Source organism: Pinus tabuliformis, chromosome 8, assembly GCF_031772625.1.
Source record: "Pinus tabuliformis cultivar Carrire ecotype Pingquan chromosome 8, CPIR1, whole genome shotgun sequence".
Lineage (NCBI taxonomy): Eukaryota > Viridiplantae > Streptophyta > Pinopsida > Pinales > Pinaceae > Pinus > Pinus tabuliformis.
In genome coordinates this window covers 926,962,943-926,972,365 of record NC_142294.1, presented here as the reverse complement: position 1 = coordinate 926,972,365, position 9,423 = coordinate 926,962,943, and positions in this window count along the sequence as shown.

The following is a 9,423-nucleotide window of genomic DNA, read 5'->3' as shown; positions in this document are numbered from 1 at the left end:
TTGCATAGCTTGGATGGGATCAATACCAGCTAAAATATAACCTCCATTTCCAAAGATCCATAGTAAGTTATCAAAAATCCATCTTCTAATTTTTAAGAACCCATTCCAAATGTGTGACCCTCTGTGCAAAGAATAATTTCTAAGTCTGTAATAATCCAATACAAAAATCTTTTTCAAATATTTCTCTTTAATTAATGCCTACCAAATAACACAACCATTTAAGGCATTCTAGAACTCTGAGTAAATAAGGTCCATCTGAGTAATATATATTTGATACATATAAGATGATGTTGTAACTTATGATGGTATTTTAGGATGTGAAGCATTTGGTTATTGCATGCATATTTTATGGTATGCATGATGTGGCATATGGATTATTTTATATGATTTTATGATTATAAATAATGCATTCGCTGCATGTTGAGATGTGGTGATTGACAAGAAATCCACAAATGGGATGAGAGGGCTAGTTTATTTAATGATATTGTGGAAGCCCATACCTGTGAGGGAGAAAATGTAACACCTAATGGACTGGGGATAGACTCAATCAACACTACATATTTTAGTGGTTCTTTTGCCTTGTATATCTCTTTATAGATATCTCTTGAAGGCTATGGAACCATCTTGAGGAGGCTGAGTGCCTGATATTGGATTGGGATGCCGCAGTTAGGAAGTGTGTGTAGGAATTCAATTCCAAGGGTTGTGCACCTTAGTAAGTGTGGAGGGATTTGGGCCAACCTTGTGAGATGCCTGAAGTCATTTAGTATTGGGACTAGATGCCTACCTTAGGGCAGATGAGGCCTGATCCTTGGGGCTATGCTATAGACTAATGAGGCTTTATGCCTGGTTTCGAAAGTTTGGAAAAAAGGACTTGAGATTCCTTGGGGTTTCCCTAGTGTTGTATAACTTTCGATGCTTGCTGGTATACTAGTTTAACAGAGGGTGTAGGGAAAACATGAAGTAATAAATAAATAGAATAATAAAAACTTAAATGATTACACTTAACTTCGGGACAAAGTTATTTAGAGAGGAGAAGTATGTAATGACCCATAATTATAAATCACTAAATAATAATAAAATAAATGAAATAATATTAATATATAAATAAATCAATAATAAAAAATAATAATAGTAAATAAAAAATAAATAAGGAAGAAAAGATAATAATAACAAATAAACAAAATAACAAATAATAAACTAAAGTTTTGAAGAGATATATAAATAAAATAAAAAAGTTATAGGAATAAGTAAAGTCAGCACAAGTAAAAAGGAATAAAATAAGTAAGAGTTGAATTAAGAAAAATGTTGAGTTAAATAAAACTTAATGAAAAGAAATAAAAGTTGGGATCTGGACACGTGGATTGTGTGCATGCAGATTCTTTTCCAATCCCCTTTCATTTTGGAACAATTTATTCTATATAATGGCCATAAAGGGAAATGAGAAGCATTCATTATTTTTGAAGGAGAGTGCTACAAGAGACAAGATTCCTTGGAAGTAGTACTTGATTGAGGGCTCAGGGGTGGCCAACTATAAAAATAATCTGTGCAACTGCACCCACAGTTGGGTTGAGAGTCCTCCCCAAAACTTTGTTGTGGTCAATATGATTCAAGTAGCACCACATCTACATAATCGACAGTAAGACACACCTTCGGTCTATAAGTAAGTATTCATTGGTCATGGTTTTTGAAAATTCTATGTTAAATAAGTGAATGTTTTGTGTCAATTATTAATAGCATTTTTTAATGTAATTAATTGGTATATTTTAATTTTGGGTTGTTACAAACAAGACTAAGTGAAAACAACAATACATTCTCTATACATAAAATTGCCATATGAGATAAGTGTTAATGCATGGAAATATAATGAAAAATCCTACAAAATATTATTGAAGCATGTGAATAAAAAGAAAATTATCATATTTGATCAACTCTATCAATGAAAGGTTTATGATAATCCATGTTGTCTATGATAATAACTTATATTCCATGTTATCAATGGGGGAAAGACTCACTTCTATGAAGAGAATAAGATAGGTTATATTTCCTAAAATTTTGAGATTATAAATTATAAAATACTTTTGAATTTACTTCATCTCATGGGGGCTTCACTATGGGACCGATACCATACCACATGCATTCATATTGGGGGATATATATTGAGAAAAAATTGACATCATATATTGGGGGATATATATGGGGTAAAGGGTTTTTATATTGACAAGTATAAAAAATGGAGTTCAAAGTTAATGAAAAAATATAAACGGGTATAAAAAATGTAAATGAAAAACTAGATGCTTACAATATCTAGTTAAAGTAGGGGTTTTTTAAATTGGGAAGGTGTATTGGGTTCATATTAGTAGGGGAATAAATAATGTGATTTTTAAATGTATTTTACAATATGTAGTCAAATTAAGGGTATTAATATGCTACGAATGCACGTGATATGTCAAAGGTTCATTCAGTGAAGCCCCCATGCTCTATCTTTCTCCATGATTCTCCAAAGAGATCATAGCCCCAAACTTCCATATATGAAAATAAGAGTGACAAGAATCTCAAACAGGAATTTATTCTTATATCATAGTTAAAAGTCCGCAAATTTATAATTGTTTTCAAGTCCATAATAAGCTTTCCAAACTCCCTTTGTCATTTTCACAATGCTATAGTCTCAATTAAGCCTTTGATGAAGATCCATTCCAAGTTATTTGTATGAAGTCAAATCCTCCAAGTTGTTCTTATCATATACAAAATTAGTGTAAGTGATTGTTTTGGATCTAATAATCATAACCTTTGTTTTGTTAGTGTTAACATTCATACCCATATGAGTGCATAATTCCTCAAGAACTTTTAGTTGCTTTTTGAGATCATGGGGTCTCCTCACCATAACAACAATTTCATCATTGTAAAGAAAGATGATGATGACTATGTCAATTAAAGTCAAGTTAACACAAATTGCTTCTTTTAAACAACCCTCTAACTTGTTAATATATATACCAAATGAGGTAGGGGATAGGTGATAACCTTGGTTAACTCCTATATTACAATTGATTTCTTTTAATCAACCCTTAGTGTTGCTAAACTTGGAAATAATAATCTTGTTAATGTTGATAGAATGGGAGAAAAAACAGGAAAAGAAACATCAAAGAAACCACAAATGACCTAGACGTGAAACTGAAACACAAAACTGAATTGAATGGAATTTTTATTTAACAATGATTCTCCGTGTTTTTATTTCATGGGCATTCAATAGTTTTATATCACCAACTATCGTTACATAACTAATTATTCCATATACAACTATCTATTTACATTTACCTAAAGTTACTAATTCGTTGTCAAACTAACAAACTCCACCTTGACAACAATTTTCCCATTCATCATCTTTCCTGCAAGCCAAGAGAAGCTAAACACCACCGCAGCTTCTCTACTGTAACCGGCTTTGTGAATATGTCTGCACAATTTTCTCGTGTATGGACCTTTTTAAGAGCTACTTTTCCGCCATCGATCACATGTCTCAGAAAATGATACCTTACATCAATGTGCTTGGTTTTGCTATGATAAGCAGGGTTTGTAGCCAAGTGAATAACACTTTGACTGTCACAAAGTACATTCACTTTCTCCTGCGTTCTTCCAATTTCATGGAGCAGACCCTTTAACCAAATTGTTTCTTTACTAGCATCTAAAGCAGCAATATATTCGGCTTCGGTAGTGGACAATGCAACTGTTTCTTGAAGCTTTGACATCCAACTAATTGCTCCACCTGCAAGAGTAAAGACATAACCTGTAGTAGATGTTCTTTTGTCCAAATCACCTGCATAGTCAGCATCTACATATCCGCAGACTAATCCTTCACTACCGTTAAAGACGATGCAATGGTCACTTGTACCTCTTAGATATCGAAGCACCCATTTCACTGCTTGCCAATGTTCTTTACCTGGATTTGCCATGAACCTGCTGACAACTCCAACTGCATGTGAAATGTCAGGTCTTGTAGATACCATCGCATACATTAAGTTGCCATTTTTCCTGTCTCTGTGTATCTCCATGCCCAAGATATGTTTTGCTGCTCCAAGATCCTTCATATCAAACGTCCTAGAGAGTTGAGCCTTTAACCTGTTGATCTCTTCCATGCTTTTGCTTGCAATAAGCATATCGTCAACATACAAAGCTAAGATAATGAATATGTCATTGAAACTTTTGAAGTACACACAATGATCATACTCACTTCTTATAAAGTTCTGGCTCACCATGAAGGAATCAAACTTCTTGTACCATTTTCTGGGAGACTGCCTTAGACCATACAATGATTTCCTGAGCTTGCAAACTAATCTTCTGCTGTGACCTCATACAAAACCTTCTGGTTGTTCCATATATATCTCTTCATTCAAATCACCATGTAGAAAAGCTGTTTTAACATCTAACTGTTCTAACTCAAGATTAAGCAACGCAGTTAGTGCCAACACAATACGTATAGAAACAAGTTTTATAACTGGAGAAAAAATCTCATGAAAGTCTATACCTTCAACCTGAGAATACCCTTTCGCTACCAATCGCGCCTTATACCTTTCAATACTACCATCAACTTTCCGTTTCAACTTGAAGACCCATTTACATCCAACAACACTTCTCCCTTCAGGAAGCTCTACAAGATCCCAGGTATTGTTCTTGGCTAAGGAGTCCATTTCTTCTTCCATAGCCATTTTCCATTTCTCGCTATCTGTATCATCTACTGCTTCCTGATAACAAGAAGGTTCCCCATCTTCAGTAATCAAAGCAAAAGATGAAGCAGAATCTTCATACCTTTTGGGAGTTTTCCTTTCCCTTGTAGACCTTCTCAGAGCAATTGGTTGCTGAACTGGTTCAGAAACTTGCACTGGTTCAGAAGCTTCAACGGCTTCCTTTGTGTCTTCAACACCCTTTTCTCCAGAAGTCTCTCCTTCCTTTCGACTGTCACCAAAAGGTCTAGCCTCCAATTGAACTCGTTGACTCGGCAATACCTGTTCCTGTTCAATTCTTTCAACATTTGATTTTAACAAAGAGGATTCATCAAATGTTACATCTCTACTAATGACTATCTTTCGCAATGTAGGATCCCACAACCTATATCCTTTCACTGCATAATCATACCCAACAAAAACATAACATTTCGACTTTGGATCTAATTTTGAACGCTGATTTTTCGGAATAAGAGAATAAGCATCACAGCCAAATATCCTCAAATGTGAATAGTCACAAGACTGACCTGCCCAAACTTCTTCAGGAATTTTACAATCAATTGCTACTGAAGGTGACCTGTTAACTAAATAACAAGCAGTAGATACTGCTTCTGCCCACAACTCTTTTTGCAAGTTAGCATTGCTAATCATGCTTCTGGCTCTTTCCATAAGAGTCTGATTCATATGCTCGACAACACCATTTTACTGAGGAGTATAAACAACAGTTTTGTGTCTAACAATGCCCTCATCCTTACAGTATTGTTCAAATTCAACAGAAGTGAACTCACCACCATTGTCAGTTCTTAACATTTAATAGATTTGCCTGTTCTTTTCTCTACCATTACTTTAAATTGTTTAAAGACATTTAATACATCAGCTTTCCTTTTTATCATATAGATCCAAACTTTACGGGAGTAATCATCAATGAACATTAAAAAATACAATGCACCTCCATATGACATAACAGGGGAAGGCCCCCACAGATCAGAATGAATGTAGTCTAAAACATCTTTACTATTATGATTTCCAACTTTAAATCTCTGGTTACACTGTTTTCCATACACACAATGTTTACAGAAATCTAAATTCAAGGATTTCAGACCTGGAAGAGATTTATGTTTCATTAGTATATGAAGACCTTTCTCGCTCATATGACCCAAACGTTGATTCCACAAACGAGTACCTGCTTCTTCCTTTTCTGACGCAACCGCTGCTTCACTGCCCTGAGTACTTCCTTTTAACCTGTAAAGATTTCCGACCTTTTCTTCCTTCATAATCACAAGGGCTCCTTTAAAGACTTTCAAGACACCATCCTGACCTGTAAACTTATAACCATCTGAATCCAACACTCCCAAAGAGATTAAATTTTTCTTCAAATCAGGTACATGTCTAACACTAGTTAATGTCCTAACTGTGTTATCATACATCTTAATCCTGATATCTCCCATCCCAACAGTCTGACATGACACATTGTTACCCATAAACACAGAACTGCCCTTTACATTTTAATACGAGGTAAACCAATTTCTATGTGGGCACATGTGATGCGAAGCACCAGAGTCTAACAGCCAGCTATCAAAACTCTGAGAGACATTACATTCAGGTGAAGTTTCATCTATCATACATAATTCTTTAGCAGATAAAACTTCGTCTATCATACCTGAATTGACCTGATTCGCTTCGTTCTTCGGGTTTTCGGATTCCTTCCATTTCCAACAATCCTTCTTCAAGTGTCCAACTTTACCGCAATTCCAACATTTTGCCTTACACTTCTTGCCCTTCGATTTCGACCTGGAAGACCCCCTTGGTTTTTCTCCTCTTTCCTTTGAGCGTCCTCTAGCGACCATGGCTTCTGATGTAGCTGTTTCAGTGCTGGATTTCCTTCGTACTTCTTCAGATAGAAGAGCTCCCATGACTAATTCAAACTTCAAAGAATCAGCAGAGCTGAAGCTGATTGAAGTTACGAAGTGATCCCATGATTCAGGCAGAGAACACAGCAAGGTTATGGCTTTATCTTCTTCCTGTATCTTGACTTCCATATCTGTTAATTGACAAATTAGTGTATTAAAAACATTCAAATGTTCTGCAATGTTTGAACCTTCTTTCATTCGAAGACTGTATAACTGTCGTTTCAGATAAATTCTGTTGGTTAATGATTTTGTCATATAGAGGTTTTCAAGTTTTTCCCACAATCCTGACGCCGTAGTCTCTTCAACAATGTTGAAGAGAACTTCATCCGCTAGGCATAACCGGATGGTACTGAGAGCTCGGGCATCCAAGTCCTCCCAGTCTGAAGTAGTCATGGTTGTAGGTTTCTTAGTTACCCCATCCAATGCCTTATGCAACCCTTGTTGCACAAGCAGATCCTTAACCTTCAGTTTCCAAAGAGCAAAATTGCTCTTTCCGGTGAATTTCTCCACCTCGAATCTTGCATTTGACATCTTGGCCATTTTCTAAGACTTTCAATCTTCAGTCTAGGGTTTAAAAAAGAATATTTCAATTTTCTTCTTCCAAAAAAAATTTCCAATGCCAACAAAGGATTTCCAAGTTTTAACTCTCCCTACGTCAATCTTTTAAAAAAAATTGCTGAATTTTTTTCAGGGAAAAACCTTTGTTTTTTTTCAACTCAAAGAAAACCCTTTTAAAAAAAAACTTCTGTTCTCCTTTCCTTAAAAAAAAATTGTCTTCTTTTTCCTGACTTTCTCACATTCACCACTTTATTCAAAAAAAAAATTCTGAAACAAAATTTCCTTTAAAAAAAAAAAAAAATACCCGGATCCAGCACGCAGATCCTGCTGGCAGCAACTGGCAGCGAACACGACGAGGTTCTAGCAGCCACTGCAGACCACCCTTCCTCCACGCAGGCGTTCTGGACTTCTACTCCTGACGCCTCACACTGATACACGCAGCAAGATTCGGCTCCACTCCTTGACGCAGAGCAATTACAGCCCTTCACGCCTCACTGGTCTCACGCAGATACAGCCACACGCCCAGCACCACCGGCCAGCACGCAGCAGATATAGCCACACGCCCCCAACACCACCAGCCAGCACGCATCAGATACAGCACCACCGGCCAGCACGCAGATACAGCCTTACGCTCAGGTTTTGGACTCTTCTTCACGCAGGAGCACGCATCAGATACCTTACGCTCAGGTTTTGGACTCTTCTTCACGCAGGAGCACGCATCAGATATAACACCACCAGCCAGCACGCAATAGATACAGCCTTACGCTCAGGTTTTGGACTCTTTTTCACGCAGGCAGGGTCTTCACGCCTTCACGCCCAATCGCTCGGCCCTGTTAGGCTCTGATACCAATTGTTGATAGAATGGGAGAAAAAACAGGAAAAGAAACAGCAAAGAAACCACAAATGACCAAGACGTGAAACTGAAACACAAAACTGAATTGAATGGAATTTTTATTTAACAATGATTCTCCGTGTTTTTATTTCATGGGCATTCGATAGCTTTATATCACCAATTATCGTTACATAACTAATTATTCAGTATACAACTGTCTATTTACATTTACCTAAAGTTACTAATTCGTTGTCAAACTAACAGTTAAGCAATATCTTACCACATTCATTCATAAAGGGGGTTTTCAAATTGTGAAATATAAAATCAATATATTAAAGGTATTAGGAGGAAAATTTAGGGTACCAAGGGGTTTATAGGTATTGAGGGGCATAAAAAAGGGTATCTAGTAAAAATAAGGATTTTTTTTATTGCAAATATGTATTGTGAGGGGATAAGAAAACGAGTTTTGAGATATATTTAGTAATGACTTCTAAAATTAGGGAATTCTTTAAGATTCCACAATTGCATGTGCTATGTCACAAGTTCACCAAGTGAAGACCCCATGGTTTCCGTGCAACCTTATTATAACAACTCTCAACACAAATGGAACTTTTAACTCTTCTAATATATGCTAAAGATTAGTCTTGGTCACTATGTCAAAAGCTTTTCTAAAGTCAATGAAATAGTACAAGAGATTGGCTTTATTATTCTAACGCTCCTCCACAATGATTCTAAGTGTAATAAGGTGGTCAATAGTTGAATGAGAGCTCCTAAATATAGTATAGTCTTTATATATTTTTTATTGATTTTTAATCATACACCAATGTTTTTTTCCAAAATAATTCTATATAACTTGGCTAAAATGAGGGTAATTATAATCATCCAATAGTTATAGGGATTATTTATATCATTTCTTTTACAAATATCTGCAATGAAGCTTTGAGTTTGAGGTTTAGAGAAGCCCTCATTGACTACTTAATTAAAGAGTTAGTGGATGTGAGTGATCAAGATAGGACTTCCAATTTAAAAAAAATAAAAATGTGTAGGCTTTAATTTCCTTAACTTCCCTTTCTTCGAGTTGCTTAATGTCAAACTCTTTGTTTTCTACAAAACAACTCCTTATATGGAAAGGGTTTGAATTTTATCCATGACATCGAGGGTTTCATAAATATTTTTAAGGTAAGAATTTTAGTCCTTCAAAGAAACCTTATTGTTTTCTTTAGTTTTGCGAGTTAATTTACCTCTAGAATTTCTTAGGATTTAACTTATATAGGTGAAAAATCTTCTCTTGCTTTTTATTTATATAATTCCCTTTTCCCCTTTTAACTAGGGCCTTGTATCTATTTATCTTGTTAATTTTAAGGACTCATTGGAAGCATATCTATATACAATATTACACTTTTTATCTTGC